The sequence below is a fragment of the Cicer arietinum genome, chromosome 7 (genome assembly GCF_000331145.2).
Source record: "Cicer arietinum cultivar CDC Frontier isolate Library 1 chromosome 7, Cicar.CDCFrontier_v2.0, whole genome shotgun sequence".
NCBI classification, from domain to species: domain Eukaryota; kingdom Viridiplantae; phylum Streptophyta; class Magnoliopsida; order Fabales; family Fabaceae; genus Cicer; species Cicer arietinum.
The window spans coordinates 15,872,238-15,887,857 of NC_021166.2; the positions used below are offsets into that span (position 1 = coordinate 15,872,238).

General features: G+C 30.5%; 1 pseudogene; it reads left to right on the plus strand.

Moving 5' to 3' along the window:
• Nucleotides 1–13,602, plus strand: part of LOC101508175 (uncharacterized) — a 14,840-nt pseudogene extending 1,238 nt beyond the window's left edge.
• Nucleotides 13,603–15,620: the final 2,018 nt, after the last annotated feature.

The following is a 15,620-nucleotide window of genomic DNA, read 5'->3' on the forward strand; positions in this document are numbered from 1 at the left end:
ATATATATATATATATATATATGGATTTATACCGTAGTTGGATGTACGATAGGAATTTTCCTGGAAGAAAGGGTCTTAAACAACGTTTTGCTAACAAGGTTGAAGACTTTCTGAATTTTGCGAGAGTGCAACAAATTGTCCAAGATGAAGGGGGAATGAGATGTCCATGTTGTTTATGTCGATGTAGACGGTTTAAAAGTGAAGATGAAATAAGAGTGCATTTGTATGCAGATGGATTTATGCCTAACTACTGGATTTGGACTAATCATGGAGAAGAGTCTCCAGCGGCGCCTAATACTAGTACATCTATGGAGAATTATAACACAGGTCCTTCAAGTAGTACTACCATGTTAGGTATAGATTATTATAATTATCAACACTTTGAGGCGATGAATGATATGATCTCGGATGATGTTGGGGTTAATTTGTCATTCAATGAAGATCAATATGACGATACCGATGGACTTCCCAATGAAGAAGCTCAGAGATTTTATGGTCTTTTGAAAGAGACAAATAAACCATTGTTTGAAGGTTCTTCAAACTCAAAGTTATCAATGTGTATTAGACTATTAGGTATAAAGTCTCAATTTCATGTTCTTGATTTAGCTTTGGATTTGATGACTAAAATGATGCTAGACGGAACACTTGTTAGAGATGGTTTGCCGCAAAGTTATTTTGATGCGAAACGGTTAGTGTCAAAGTTAGGATTAGGTGTCAAGAGGATTGATTGTTGTCTTAGAGGTTGCATGTTGTATTATGACAATGAATTTGGTATAAATGATGCTAACTTAGTTGAATGCAAGTTTTGTCAACAACCAAGGTATCACCAAAGGAATAACTCTAAGGTAAGTAGGGGAAAATCAATTCCAAGGAAAGCAATGTTTTACCTACCTATTGTATCAAGATTGCAGAGATTGTTTGCATCAATACAAACTACATGAAAGATGACGTGGCATTATGAGAATAGAAGAAATTCAAGCGAGTTGCGACATACGTCTGATGGTTAGGCATGGAAACACTTTGATCAAATGCATCCTGATTTTGCGTCAGATCCACGCAATGTAAGACTTGGATTATCCTCATATGGATTTACGCCTTATATACAAGGGTCGTCTACTCCTTATTCTTGTTGGCCGGTTATTGTTACTCCTTACAATCTTCCTCCTGATATGTGTATGTCTAAACCTTATATGTTCTTAGCTGCTGTGATACCAGGTCCTTCTAATCCTACAACTGGTATTGATATTTTTTTACAACCTTTGATTGACGATTTGAAGAGCTTGTGGAATGATGTCTTGACATATGATATTGCTCGGAGAGAAAATTTTATGATGAAAGCTGCATTGATGTGGACCATTAACGATTTCCCTGCTTATGGGATGTTGTCAGGATGGGGCACCCATGGTAAATTAGCTTGTCCTATTTGTATGGAAGATACAAAAGCATTTACTTTAAAATTTGGCGGGAAAGCATCGTGGTTTGACTCGCATCGTAGGTTTTTACCTGCTGATCATGCATTTAGAAGGAACAAAGCTGCATTTATGAAGGGCTATGCAGAAAGTCTAGGACCCCCGCTTAAGTTGACATCAGAACAAGTTTGGAATAAAGTAAAAGATATGCCAAAGGTACATGTTGTTAATGGTGTGGCCTGTAAACCACAAGGTTATGGACAATGGCACAATTGGACAAAAAGATGTATTTTTTGGGATCTACCGTATTGGAAAGATAATCTTTTGAGACATAATCTCGATGTAATGCATATTGAGAAAAATTTCTTTGACAACATATTTAATACTGTGATGAATGTGAAAGGAAAAACAAAAGATAATGACAAAGCCAGAAAAGACATAGGTATATATTGCAGACGACCAGATTTGTTGTTGGTGGAACAAAACGGCAAGACCCTAAAACCTCGTGCGAATTACACTTTATCTACTGATGAAGCCAAATCTGTTTATCGTTGGATCAAAGAGCTGAAGACGCCTGACGGTTATTGTTCTAATTTGGCAAGATGTGCTGATGTGGAAAATGGGAGGATGCATGGGATGAAAAGTCATGATTGTCATATATTTTTAGAGTGTTTACTTCCTATTGCCTTTAGTGCTTTACCGACACATGTATTGAACCCACTTATTGAATTGAGTCAATATTTCAAGAATTTGTGTTCTTCAACACTCATTGATAAAGATCTCATCAAGATGGAAAATGACATTTCAATCATTCTATGTAAGTTGGAGAAAGTATTTCCTCCTGAGTTTTTTGATTCCATGGAGCATCTCTCAGTGCATCTTGCAAGTGAAGATAGGCTTGGTGGACCAGTTCAGTATAGATTGATGTATCCATTTGAAAGGTGATATATATATATACATATACTTGATTTTCAATATACTTCAACTTATATATACATGGAGCTTATTGTACATCTCTTTGTATATTATAGGTTCATGGGTTATTCAAAACGGTCGGTGAAAAACAAAGCTAGAGTTGAGGGCTCAATTTGTTCATCTTACCTTCACCGTGAAACAACACACTTTTGTTCTCATTATTTCAACAACGAAACGTTGTCACCAGTTAACGGAAGAAACGCTACTGATAGTGTTATACGTCATCCACATGCTTTATCAGTTTTTTGCTTGTCTGGTCATCATGCTGGTAGGGATTTTCCGATTTTCTGGCCAAGCGACAAAGTATTTAATGCGGCACATGTTCACGTTTTGATTAACTGCACCGAAGTTAAACCATACATTGAGTACGTTTCAAATTTCTCTTCATATTAATTATATTTAATTATATGATTAAATTGATATTCACCATATATATGGTCATCGATCAGGGCATTTTTAAATACGGGACAATCATCTGATGATATACATTCAAATTTCCCATTATGGTTTCAACAACAAGTGCATCTCGAAGAACAAACTCCTATCAACATCCACTTAAGGCACTTATCTATGGGCCCGAGTAGAAGTTTCAAAGAATGGCACACCTATTACGTCAATGGATACAAATTTCACACCGAATCTTGGACTGAAGGAAAAGAAACAATTAATAGTGGAGTTTGTATGAAAAGTGTCTCTGATAGTGGTGTAGTAGAAGATTTCTATGGCATAATTGAGCATATTTACGAAATTGACTACACGTTCCTAGATTATGCGAAAAAAGTGGTGTTGTTTTACTGTAAGTGGTTTGATCCATCTAGCAGAGGAACTAAAATAAATTTGATATCCAATACTGTAGACATTCGTATGAGCAAAAAATATCCACGGTTTGATCCATTTGCCCTGGCCCATAATGTAAGACAAGTCTATTATGTTCCTTATCCATCAACTGTCAGAAGCAAACAAGGTTGGTGTGCTGCAATCAAAACAAGACCAACGAGTGGAATCGAAGAAGTTGAAGCAGGTCAAAATGAAGAAGTTGCATTTCAAATGGATGAAATGTCAAATTTGGATCATGTGATTGGAGATGAGACTATTAGTCAACTTTGTCATGAGTCACACATTGGAGAAGAAGTTGATGAACAAGAAATAGATGAATTAGAGAATGATGAAGGCAATGACTTAATTCACTCATCAAATGACGACGACGATGATGACGAAGACGAAGACGAAGACAATTAATTAATTATATATATATGTGTGTTTCTATATCTATAATATTATATATTGTAATTGAAATGAACGACACCTTATATATATATTTTTATATTTTATATATATTTCTTTATTTATGTCAGTGTTATAATTTATTTATGTATACTTCATTATTAATTAATCTTATGTTAATTGTATACACACATATATTATATTATATAATACATATATATATATATATATATATATGTATATATATATATATAGACATAGCTTCAGTGTCGGGAGTAGGAGGATCAGGAGGTTCGGATGGATTGAGAGGAACATGAACGGCGGCAATACGAGGAATATTCAAAACATCACATGGTAAGAAAGAAGTTGCTAAACGTGTTGTTAATGACCCATCTCTCATGCCGATGTCGTCCATTGGTACTAGTGGTGGAGCTATTCCTCTATATCCGGAGGTCTCAGTAGAGCCTTATACCTTAGACGAAATAATGGATCCCGGATGTGTTGATTGCTACAACCGCATTGTCATCATTCCAGAAGGAGATGGGTATGTAAACTATGATTGATTAAATATTTCATTATTATTGCAATGTAATTACATTATTAATTTTATTAATTTATTTTTATATTTAATTTGCATATAAACTTTGAAGATATCTTCCTTTTAAATCATCTGCAAAGGCAATTGCTGAAGTCATACAAGAGAAATATAAAAAACCATGGTTGTCTTGGGGTGAGATAAAAGAGGATAAGACACCTCAAATTAGGGAAGTTGATCAGTTTTTACATTGTTTCAAAGTAAGTCATTAGATTAATTTATTTAATTACTATTTATTTATACATTTGATTAATTTACTGAATTACTAATTATATTTTTAATATTTTTTAAATTTCAACAAACAACAGACCAAATGCACTTGGAAAAGAGAGCATGATGCCGCAGTTTTGGCTTCATTTGACCATCGCTTTTCAAAGCGTCTCTCATCTATGTTGGCTTACGCACGTAATAAGGGGGAGGAAAAACGGCCTAATTGGATTGGTGAAAATGTTTGGACTGCTTTGTGGAGGAAATGGAACACAGATGCTTACAAACAGAAGAGAGAAAAAGCAAAGACTAATAGAGCATCTGAGAGGGGTACCAGTACTCATAAGGGAGGTTCCATGTCTGCTGGAGAAATTAAATATTATATGGTAATTTATTATTATTTATAATATATATCTATTAATTTATATTCAATTAATCATCACATTTCACCAACTTATAAACTTGACATTAATTTAATATTTTAGGAAAAGCAACTTGGAAGGGAGGTCACTCAGGCTGAGATACATCGCTATCTTCATGTTAATCCTGAAACAAATGAGTATACTGATGAATTATCAAAAAATATTCAGGTAATTATTATATATTAATTGTTATATATTAATTAGACCTATAAATTATTATATATCAATTATTAACTATTTTATTTTTTTATTTTTAATATAGGAACAACTTCACAAATCATGAAAGAATGGGATGATCATCAAGCTACTCTTCCTCATGCTCAGCGAGCTGGTCTAGTGCAACGGAAACAATATGAGACCGCAAGTGTTATGCACATCAGTGGTGGGAAGTACAAATGGCGTGTGCTGGGTGCCGGTAGTTTATCATCAACCTTTGTGAAAGGTCCAACCGGCTATATTCAGACTGAGACATCTTCTTCTTATGCTAGTACGGATCGATCTCATCGTCCGTGGATAGATAATGATCTTGACCAGTTAAAGAAGCAATGGGCAAGTGAGCAAGAAGAAAAGACACAACAGCTGATACAAGCCGCAATTGATAAATTGAATGAGGAATGGAAACAAAAGTTTCAAGAGCAGCAGCAGCAGTTTCAGCAGCAACAACAATTTCAACAACAACAATTTTCATTTCCTCCTGTGTTTCATCAGCAGTTCTCGTCTCGGCCTCAATACTTGCCTCAACAACCACTATTCCAGCGGCGACAAAATTACTCTCAATACTCCCAGCAGCAGCAACCACCTCCAAATTTCCAACAGCAACATCAGGATCCTCGGAACTCTGCCTTCCAGCAACAGCAGCAGCCGCCAATGTTTCAGCAACAACAATATTTTCATAATTATCAGTATGTTCCGTCCTCTTCACATCAACTTCCCCAACCTCAACCAGATCATCAAACTGCATACCGACCAACTATGCCAACAGCTAGGTTGATCAGACCAGATTTAAATCAACCTCAACCAGCTAGGGCTCCTCATTCGACTAGTGGTGGTGCCATTGAAGATAATATTCAATTTCAAACCATGATGTCTCCTCCAACACAAATTAATAAAACTTTTGAGGAACTTCTTTCGTCGGACATGACAGGAAATAATGATGGTGTGAGTGGAGCTGATCAGAGGAATTATTATGAGGATTGATGTCATTTGAATAATTTCATAATTTATTTTTGGGTTGTATGAACACATATTAATTATGTTGTCTTAGTTAATTATTGTGTGTTTAATTTTGCGTTTGTAAGACATTATTTATAAATTTTGGGTTTGTAAGACATTATTTGTTAATTTTGGAATGCATGTTTTATTTGATTTTGTGGTAATTAATTTAATTATTATTAATATTATATTTTTATATATAATATTTATTTTTATTTTAATATTTAATTTTATTTAAATTTTAATTTAATTTTAATTTTAATTTTTTTTATTTGTAATTTAAATTAATCTTTAATTATAATTATAATTTAAATATTTTATTTTAAATTTAATTTAAATTTTTAATTATATTCAGATTAGTTTATTATATATTAAATTTAATTATAATCTTAATTTAATTATAATTTTAATTTAATTATAATTATAATTTAATTACAATTTAAATTTAAATTTATATTTATATTAATTTATTATATATAAAATTATAATACATAATTAATTTTGAATTTAAAAAAATTAATTTTTAATATACGTAATATTTTGTGGCGGCCTAAGCCCTCACAAAATATTTATTTTTTTAATTTGGAGGTCATTTGTGGCGGCCTAAGCCCTTACAAAGGAGGTCATTTGTGGCGGACCAAGCCCTTACAAAGGAGGGATTTTGTGGCGGCCTGGGCCATCACAAAAGTTGATTTTTTTAAAATCAGCGTGTCCTTTGTGGCGGCCTATGCCCTCACAAAGGCAGACTTTTGTGGCTGCAAAAGCCCTCACAAATGCCCGTCTTTTGTGGCTGCAAAAGCCCTCACAAATGCCAACCTGTGGCTGCAAAAGCCCTCACAAAATTTTGTGACCAGCTTCTTTGTGGCTGCCAAAAGCTCTCACAAAATCCACCTTTGTGGCTGATTATACCCCTTTGTGAGGGCTTTTGGCCCTCACAAAAACCATGATTTCTTGTAGTGCTAAGGAGGTTAGTTTAGCATAAAATGCTAAATTTATAAAATGTTAAATTCTCACAATATGGTGAATTCAAATTCAAGTTTCTCTTAAGAGAGATATTCAATTTATATTTAGTGTTTCATAGGCCTTGAATATGATTACTTCCACGGGAGAAAATTTATAGAAAACTAAAAAAATTAAAAATAAAATATTTACTTGCACTTTGATCCCCTATTAAAATCAAATTTATGAAAATAATTTTCTTATTTTAAAATCAAATTTTTTTAGTCCATCAATTACTACGTTTGTTGCCATTTTTTATTCCAATCCATAATTTTTAATCTTAAAAATGCGAGAAGTTCTACAGTATTTGATCTTTAAATTAATAGGTAAATGATTTCTTCTTTTAAAATAAAACTATTCTTTATTATTTACAAATTATATAACTATATATTATTTACTAAAAGTGTCAGTGAAATAAAATTTATTTATTTTACTGAATTTTTATCAATCATAATAGCGAATTTCAAATATTTTTTATCATATAATGTAAAAATTAGTATAATGTTTATAAATAATGAAATGATATTCTTTTTTATGAAATGATTTTTTAAAAATACAAAAGTTAATAAATAGTTTTTTTTATTTATAAAAATCATCGTTAATATGTTAATATTAAGAATAAATGTACCCAAACTTTTAAAATGGAGATTTTTTTTAATCTTAAAAGTGGCATTTGCTATTTAAATTTACGATTAAGGGATAAAATAACCATTTTTGTGCAAAAAAAATTAACCATTTAAGGAGTCAAAAACCTACATAAAATTTCGATTTTGAAATATGAAACTATTTTTTTGAGTGATAAATAAGAGTGCAATTATGTCTAAATAAATAAATAAAAATAAATAATTTTTTTTATTTGGACCCAATGAACTAATCTAGGTACTTGGCTTGACGGTCCGAGTCGTTTTGCATATTTAGAACCACAAATTAAGAAGATCCATATATGAGAGTTTGAATGTATCGATCACTCGAAGGCAAAGACAAAACAAAGGAATATTATAATCATCACAGAGACAGCATGAGAGGATGATTAGGGTGTGACCCCTCTAACTTTAAATTGATATTTGACGTAAATTCCAATCTACGCCTCCAACTAAAAGAAAAGGCTTTCGAAAGAAAAAAGCCATCTAAACCAAAATAAGTTACTACTTTATTACACAATAAGTTAATGAACCAGTCTCTGTGACTCGATTATTTTGTTATATATAATTTGAAATTTAGATTTCTTATGTCAAATAAAATTTAAATAATTCTAGAATTGAATATATACAAAAATTATAAATACTTTTGGTATAGAAAAAAAAAGTGGAAAGTATCTTATAAATAGTGGATTTTAATTAAAAATGTTATCCTAAATAAAGTTTAGAGTTCTCTTTTAAAAATACGAAACACATTTTAAATTCACTTAAAAACACATAAGAATTGTGTTTTTTACTTACATCATAGATTTTTCTCGACCTAAAAATTAGTTAATATTTCAATTTTGTCATGTGATTTAGACACATTAGATATAAGTATCGCACACCAACAAAAGACTAAACATATTAATTAAAGGCAAAATATTTAAAGTTGAGAATTTTTTAAAATCTTATTTAACTAAAATAGTTAGACTTTAAATCATCCAGAAAACAAGTTAGATCTAGTATTATGAAAATGTTAATAAGTATCAAAATTAAGGGTGACAATATGATCTATTTATCCATCATTCATTCAATTTATTGAACTACAAATTCATTCAATTCGTCGACTGCACAACAATTTTTATTAATAAGTTATATTGATCCATCAATTTAAAAAATTAGATGGATCCAATCCATCAAATCTTATTATAACGTCCACTAGAGTAGTATATGTATTTTAAAATATACAAATTTAAGTAACTATTATTATATAATTATATTTGTTATTTCAAAAAAATATTTTTAAATAATTTTTTTCTCTTCTTTTTACACAAATATATTATTTGATTACTATTTTAAAAAATAACTAAAGATATATATATATTTAAAATTCATAGGTAAAATGACTAAAGTATTTTGGATTGAAATTAAAAAATAACAAACATGCCTTACATCTTAAAATGTATTTACTTAAGTCTCTCTTACTCTCATGGGACTACTCATCTGTCATCATCTCCTTCCTTTTTCCCCTTTTGCAGAATTGTCGACACTCTAAGCCACTGATGTGAGTCAATCATTGACTCACTGACTGAGTTTGATTCAATTGCATGTCTCAATCTTATGTCATGATCAATTTGATACTCCATTAGAGTTTGATAACTTATTTTAATTGATTATAAATTGAGTTTGAATCTGATTCTGTTTATGCATCTGTGATTCTGATATGTGACTATGAGAGATTGAATCAATGTTTAGGATTCACATACTAATATCCACTTGGTTTAACATATTAATACCCAAAAAAGTTCAATTAAAAACATTAACCAATGTTTAGGATTCACATACTAATATCCACTTGTCTTATTGACTTTGTTGTGCATATATGGTTGTTGACTTATTTACATTTTTTTATTTGTATTAGAAAAGTTTGTGAGAATGAAGAAGAGCAAAATAAATAATTATTTTTTCAAGAAAAAAATTTGTGCGACTAAAAGAGATGAACAAATTATAATTTTTACATCTGAAACTATCCATGATAATCCAAGAATTGAAGAAAATGGGAATAGTCTTTCTAAGGCTCCTAGAATTTTCGAAAATACTTTGAGAATACATTAGAACGTGATCTCGAAAAACGCCTTCAAATTTGGCAATATCCACCAAATTAATTGGATGCAATACGGAGAGTTTATCTAAAAAGAGGTCCTTATCAACTAAATTTAGAGCAATATCCTTTGTTCGGCAACGAGGTTCATCCTAGATAGTTTCAACACGCTTGGTTTAACATATTTCCTTCATGGCTAGAATATTTACCTTGTGAAGATGTTGCATATTGCTTATTATTCTACCTATTTAGCCAAATACCAAGTGGACATCCCAAATCAAATGTCTTCATTGGTACATGTTTTAGAGATTGGAAGAAAGTTAAAAATGGAAAGTATTGTGCATTTCTCAAACACACAGGGAAAGATCATTGGTCACCACACAACAATACAATAAAAGCTTGTCTAGACTTGTTGAATCAAGATGGACATATTAGGAATGATATTCAAGTGCAAAGCTCAGAACAAATTTGAAGAATCATCTATGTTTGAAGAAGACATTAATTGACACTGTTCATTGGTTAACATGTCAAGCATGTGCTTTTAGGGGGCATGATGAAACTAGTAGGTCAAGAAATCAATACAATTTTTTTTCAGTTGATAAAACTTTTGGCATCTTACAATGATGAAGTTGCAAAACTTGTGTCGGAAAATGCATCATATAATTCGAAGTATACTTCACTTCAAATTCAGAAAGTGCTATTGCATATTCTTTCTAATAGGTTGAGAAAACATATACGTGAAAAAATTAGTGAGCCCAAATTTTATAATGTTGTAGATGAAGCTCGTAATAAGTAAAAAATGAACAAATGACTCTTGCGTTAAGATTTGTTGATAAAGTTGGTTTAAAACAAAAGTGATATTTTGATATGGCACTCGTTACAGACACTACAACTTTAACTTTGAAAGAAGAAGTATGTCATATACTTTCTCGACATAACCTTCATGTTTCTAACATTTATGGTCAAAAGTATGATGATGCTAGTAATATGAAAGGAGAATGAAACGATTTACAACAACTATTTATGAAAGATTGTCTTTATGCATACTATGTTCATTGTTTTGCTCATCGATTCCAACTTATCTTGGTTATTGCATCAAGAAAAGTTATTCTAATTCATAAATTCTTTGAGAAACTGATTTTTATTGTCCATGTTGTTTGTTTTTCTACTAAGCGTCATGATGAGTTACAAGCTACTCAATTAGAGGAAATTGCACATTTGTTATAAATTAATGAGATTGTAACTCGTAAATGTGCAAATCAAATTGATACTTTGAAATGAGTTGGGGATATTCGTTGGAGATCACAGTTCTCTTCTATTTGTAGCTTGATAAATATATATATGAGACAACTTGTATTGTTTTAAAAAAATTAAAAAAAGAAATAGCAAGTCATTCTACATGTGGAGATACTTATGATGCTTATAATTATTTGAAGGCATTTGATTTTTTATTTATCTTGCATTTGATGAAAGACATTATGGGGATAACTATTATGTTTTGTCAAACCTTACAAAAACAATATCAAGATGTAGTTAATGCCATGTGATAGCGTTTCACAATGTATACTAAATTGTTACAAGTAATACTTAAAACGGTAGTACCGAATGTCGAACTCAAGAATTGCGTTATACTATCAAATTATGTTTAATTACTAAATTTGAATAAAAAGCTTCTGAATTTATTGAAATTATATTTGAAACTAACAAGAGTAATAAAATTGAACTTTTCGAATAAGAGAAATATCAGGGATGAGCTTCACTTCGAATCCAACCTTGGTTTCTTATTTGATCCTAGTTACTAGATTCATTTATTGAACTATTACCGAATTCTCTTTATTACTGTTGTCATAATTCCTTAGCAACATAACATTTAGTTTCAAAGTAACCCCTAATTCCTTAGTGAATTTAAGATTAAAATTAAGTTTTACACTACAATAACTTTTTTTATTAAATTATTGTCTCTACCAATAATTCAATTAGTTTCATGACCTACATCTATCCCTAGACTACAATATCATGAATTTCTCATCTCAAACATTCATAAAGTTCATTTCCGTTTCAAAATACAAATCATAAAACAGTTTAAAGTTGATCAAACAATAAAAAACCTTAAGCACAAATATAAGAAAAATAATTCAATAAACTCATTCTATAACTAGAAATCACATCAGACACATAAGAGTTTCATTTTGTTTCACTCATCCCTAACAAATAAGGTTTAGTTACTCATAACAAAGATACAAAAGATAAAGATTAACAAAGAATTGCATGAAAGATTCATGAGTGATTTTTGATAAAACTCATTCAATGATGTTAGGATAAGTCTGCTTTGAGTATCTCTGCTAAGGCACAAGTATCCAAACTTGAAAATAGCAAAAAAAGATCCCTACAACGTGAGAAACATGCCTTTTTATGCATTATGTCATTCGTCATGCGCCCCAACGTTGCTCTTGGGCAGAAGCAGATATCAAAATGTTGTTGAAATGTGCCCCTACTGCATGCAATTGCACTCCAACAAACAACATATATTGTCTGACTTTTACTGCATTTTCTCATCTTTTGAGTCTGAATTTGGTTCTGGTGTCTGCATGAAAGTTGTAGATATGGATCTTAGGTTGCATTTGTACTTGATTTGACTCCAATTGTATATGTACATTTCCATATATGGTTGAAATACTCCACATATGTCATGTTGATTTCTCGTAAAAAATCCAGCACTGCACTAAAACAACGAAACAATGCAAAACTATGGAAAATTTCTACTTAATCAAGGAAATAAGAACATAAACATTTCATTAACTTCAAGAACTAACTCCCTAAATTAACTAATGATTTAAGATAAATAACACTAAAAACAATGAAAAGTATGTATATGATGTAGAGTTATCACTGTGTATTTGGTTGTAACAACAAAGTCTCTTATTCAAAATTTAAGAGAAGATGGTTAAGATACATTATTTACTAAAGTGAATACTGTTTGTGAAAAGTATGATATTGAGATTTCTGATCTCAACAATTTCATTCAACAATAAGATTTGGACGCTCTCGTCATCAACAATGTCAGATCACAATAGAACATTATTTTAGAGTTGAAATATTTTGTACCCTCGTTGACCAACAATTACACAAGTTGAATAGCATATTTAGTGAGAAAACAATGAATTTGTTAAATCTAAGTTGTGTTTTGACTCCTAAGGATAATTATAAAGCTTTTAAGATTGAAAATATTTGCGCTCTAGTTGAAAAATATTATCCTATAGATTTCAATATGCAAGAGAAAATTAATTTGAAATTCCAACTCCGACATTTCTTGGTTGATGCTCGCTAAGATTCAAATTTGAAGAATTTATCAACTATGTAGGAATTGAGCTCATGTTTGAATGCAACTGAAAAGGCGGAATATTTCTACTTGATTGATAGATGGCTCCACCTTATCATGACTTTTCCAGTTTCTACAACCACAACTGAAAGATCTTTTTCAACAATGACAAATATCAAGACTAAGTTAAGAAACAACATGGAAGCTGACTTTTTTGCAGATAGCATGGTGGTTTATATTGAAAGGGAAACTGCTGCAAGTATTACTTATGAGTCTATTATTGATGATTTCAAATTACTTAAAGAGCGTAGAACATTGTTTAAGGTATTTTTAAGTTATGCAGTTTAATTATTTGATACTTTACTTTGCTCTTATCACAATTTAAATTTTTGCTATACAATATGATTATATATTTGATTTATAGATTATTATTTTATATTGATCACCCAAAAATTTTTAGTCAAGTTCTTATGTGCTTCATTTCAACAGCCATCAACTTTGAGTCCATCTCAAAGATAAGATTTTCCGTGTCAACCTCTCTCATCCAATTAATGGTCATCACTAAGCCACAAGCCTTGCCAATTCGAACATGAATGAAGGATTGATTCATAGTGTTTTGGTTCTCTTACTAGGTGATTGTTCATCTACCTCGTCCCTGCCTTTCCCTCCAACCATAATATCTAAAGTAAGATACCAGAAGCATACTTCTAGTAGTATGTTTCACTCAAATTAACATTCTCGGATGGAAGGATTCAATAGATTACCGAAATTTGAGGGGTCTGATTGAGCAACTATCCTTTTATTTAACTGGCCCATTATTTCCTTTTGGGCTGAAGAAACTCTTTTTCTACTAAATAAATCAAAGCTTTAATGTTAGCCTATCGTTGTTGTCGAACCATAAAAGTGAAGCAAGAGGCCTAAGTCTAATTTTTTCATTATGATCAAGTAAAGAGGAGTTTTGGGAGGACCAAAATGATGTATGCAGAAAACAAAATGACCACATTATAGTTTTTAGCATGTAGCAAAAAGGCTTTAGGTCCAAAATATTAAGAGCTTGGCCCGGAGATAGTAGTAGAATTCTTATTTACCCATGAGAAAAAGGTGGGTACCTCCATGAAGTAAAATTAACATAAAATTTAAATTAATTAAAAAATTATTTATAAAAAAATTATTTGTATTCCAATAATTGATTATTGGATACTTTACTAAACTAAAATCTAAGGACATAAGGAAGTTGTCTCCAAACAAAAATGTTGCAATGCCCTGAGATGTTGATATTATTGGATATTATACTAGACTAAACTCTTCCTTGATTTTTTTTGAAGCACATTTATGTTCTTCTCTTGTTATTCATGCACATGTTCATTGTTCATGGGTTAAATGTGCAAATCTATACGTTTTTATAGTTTTTCATTGTTGAATATACTCACTATTCATACGTTTTTATTGTTCATGTGTTAAGTGTTTTCATACATTTTTGTAATCTATTTGTGTTAAAATGGACAACATGGGCTTTGTTTTTGTCATTTATGTTGGATCATTATGATATTTTCAAGTTTAGTTGTTTTGATTTGTAATTTTTTTCCTTTTATTTTTTTGTTTTTATGCAAATATGTACTTTTTTTTATTGTTGTAATATTTGAATTCCTAGAACATTTTATTAAGAATATCATGATAAGGTGCCTAATGTTTTATTGCTAAAGGTCTTACCTATTTAAGGAGTGTAAAATGGAATATACAAGGTGGATTTGATCGCTTTAGGTTCTATATCTGTTTAGCTGAGAACAATTGAGAAGTAAATGGAAAAGTGACTGAAAATTTAATTTAGTGGAGAAACAATTAACGTCAATTAAGTAGAAATTTATGTGAATAGATGTTTATTATCCAATTATGACAATTCGTTTAGGTAACTAGTTTAGTTATCTTAATGTATTTTTTGCTCTAATTTTTCTATAAAAAATGTTAACAAGAAAAAATGCGACAATCAAACCCTAAAAAACATGATTAAAAAATTAACTATTTTAAAATGTACCCACCAAATTCTATTTATTTATCAAACTGCATTATATGTATATTTTTTGGGATTATGTAACTTAATTCTATTTATATAACAATTTCCGTTACTAGTTAGTTTAGGCCAATTATTAATTAGTTAGCTTTTCATCAATGATACTAATGTATTCACATTAGTCTATTGTATCTGGATACAATTATATCAATGAAATTAAGATAAACAAATTTAGAATAACCAAAACTGTGAACAATAATGCATATATAACTCCTTTTTAATTTTAACAATAATAAAATGTAACAGAAATATTTTAAAATTTTCTCCAATAATATAATAAAAAGTACAAATATTTGATTATAGAAAAACAAAATTATTTGCCTCAAGAAAGCAGGAACTATGTCCAAACGAGGTAATGAAAACACAAATGTAAAAAGTAAAGCAAAGCCGGAAGGAGTTGGAAGAATGCATAGTTATTTATCCCTTGTAGTTGGAAGACTCAATGTGATTTCTTTCCTCTGATTTCCTT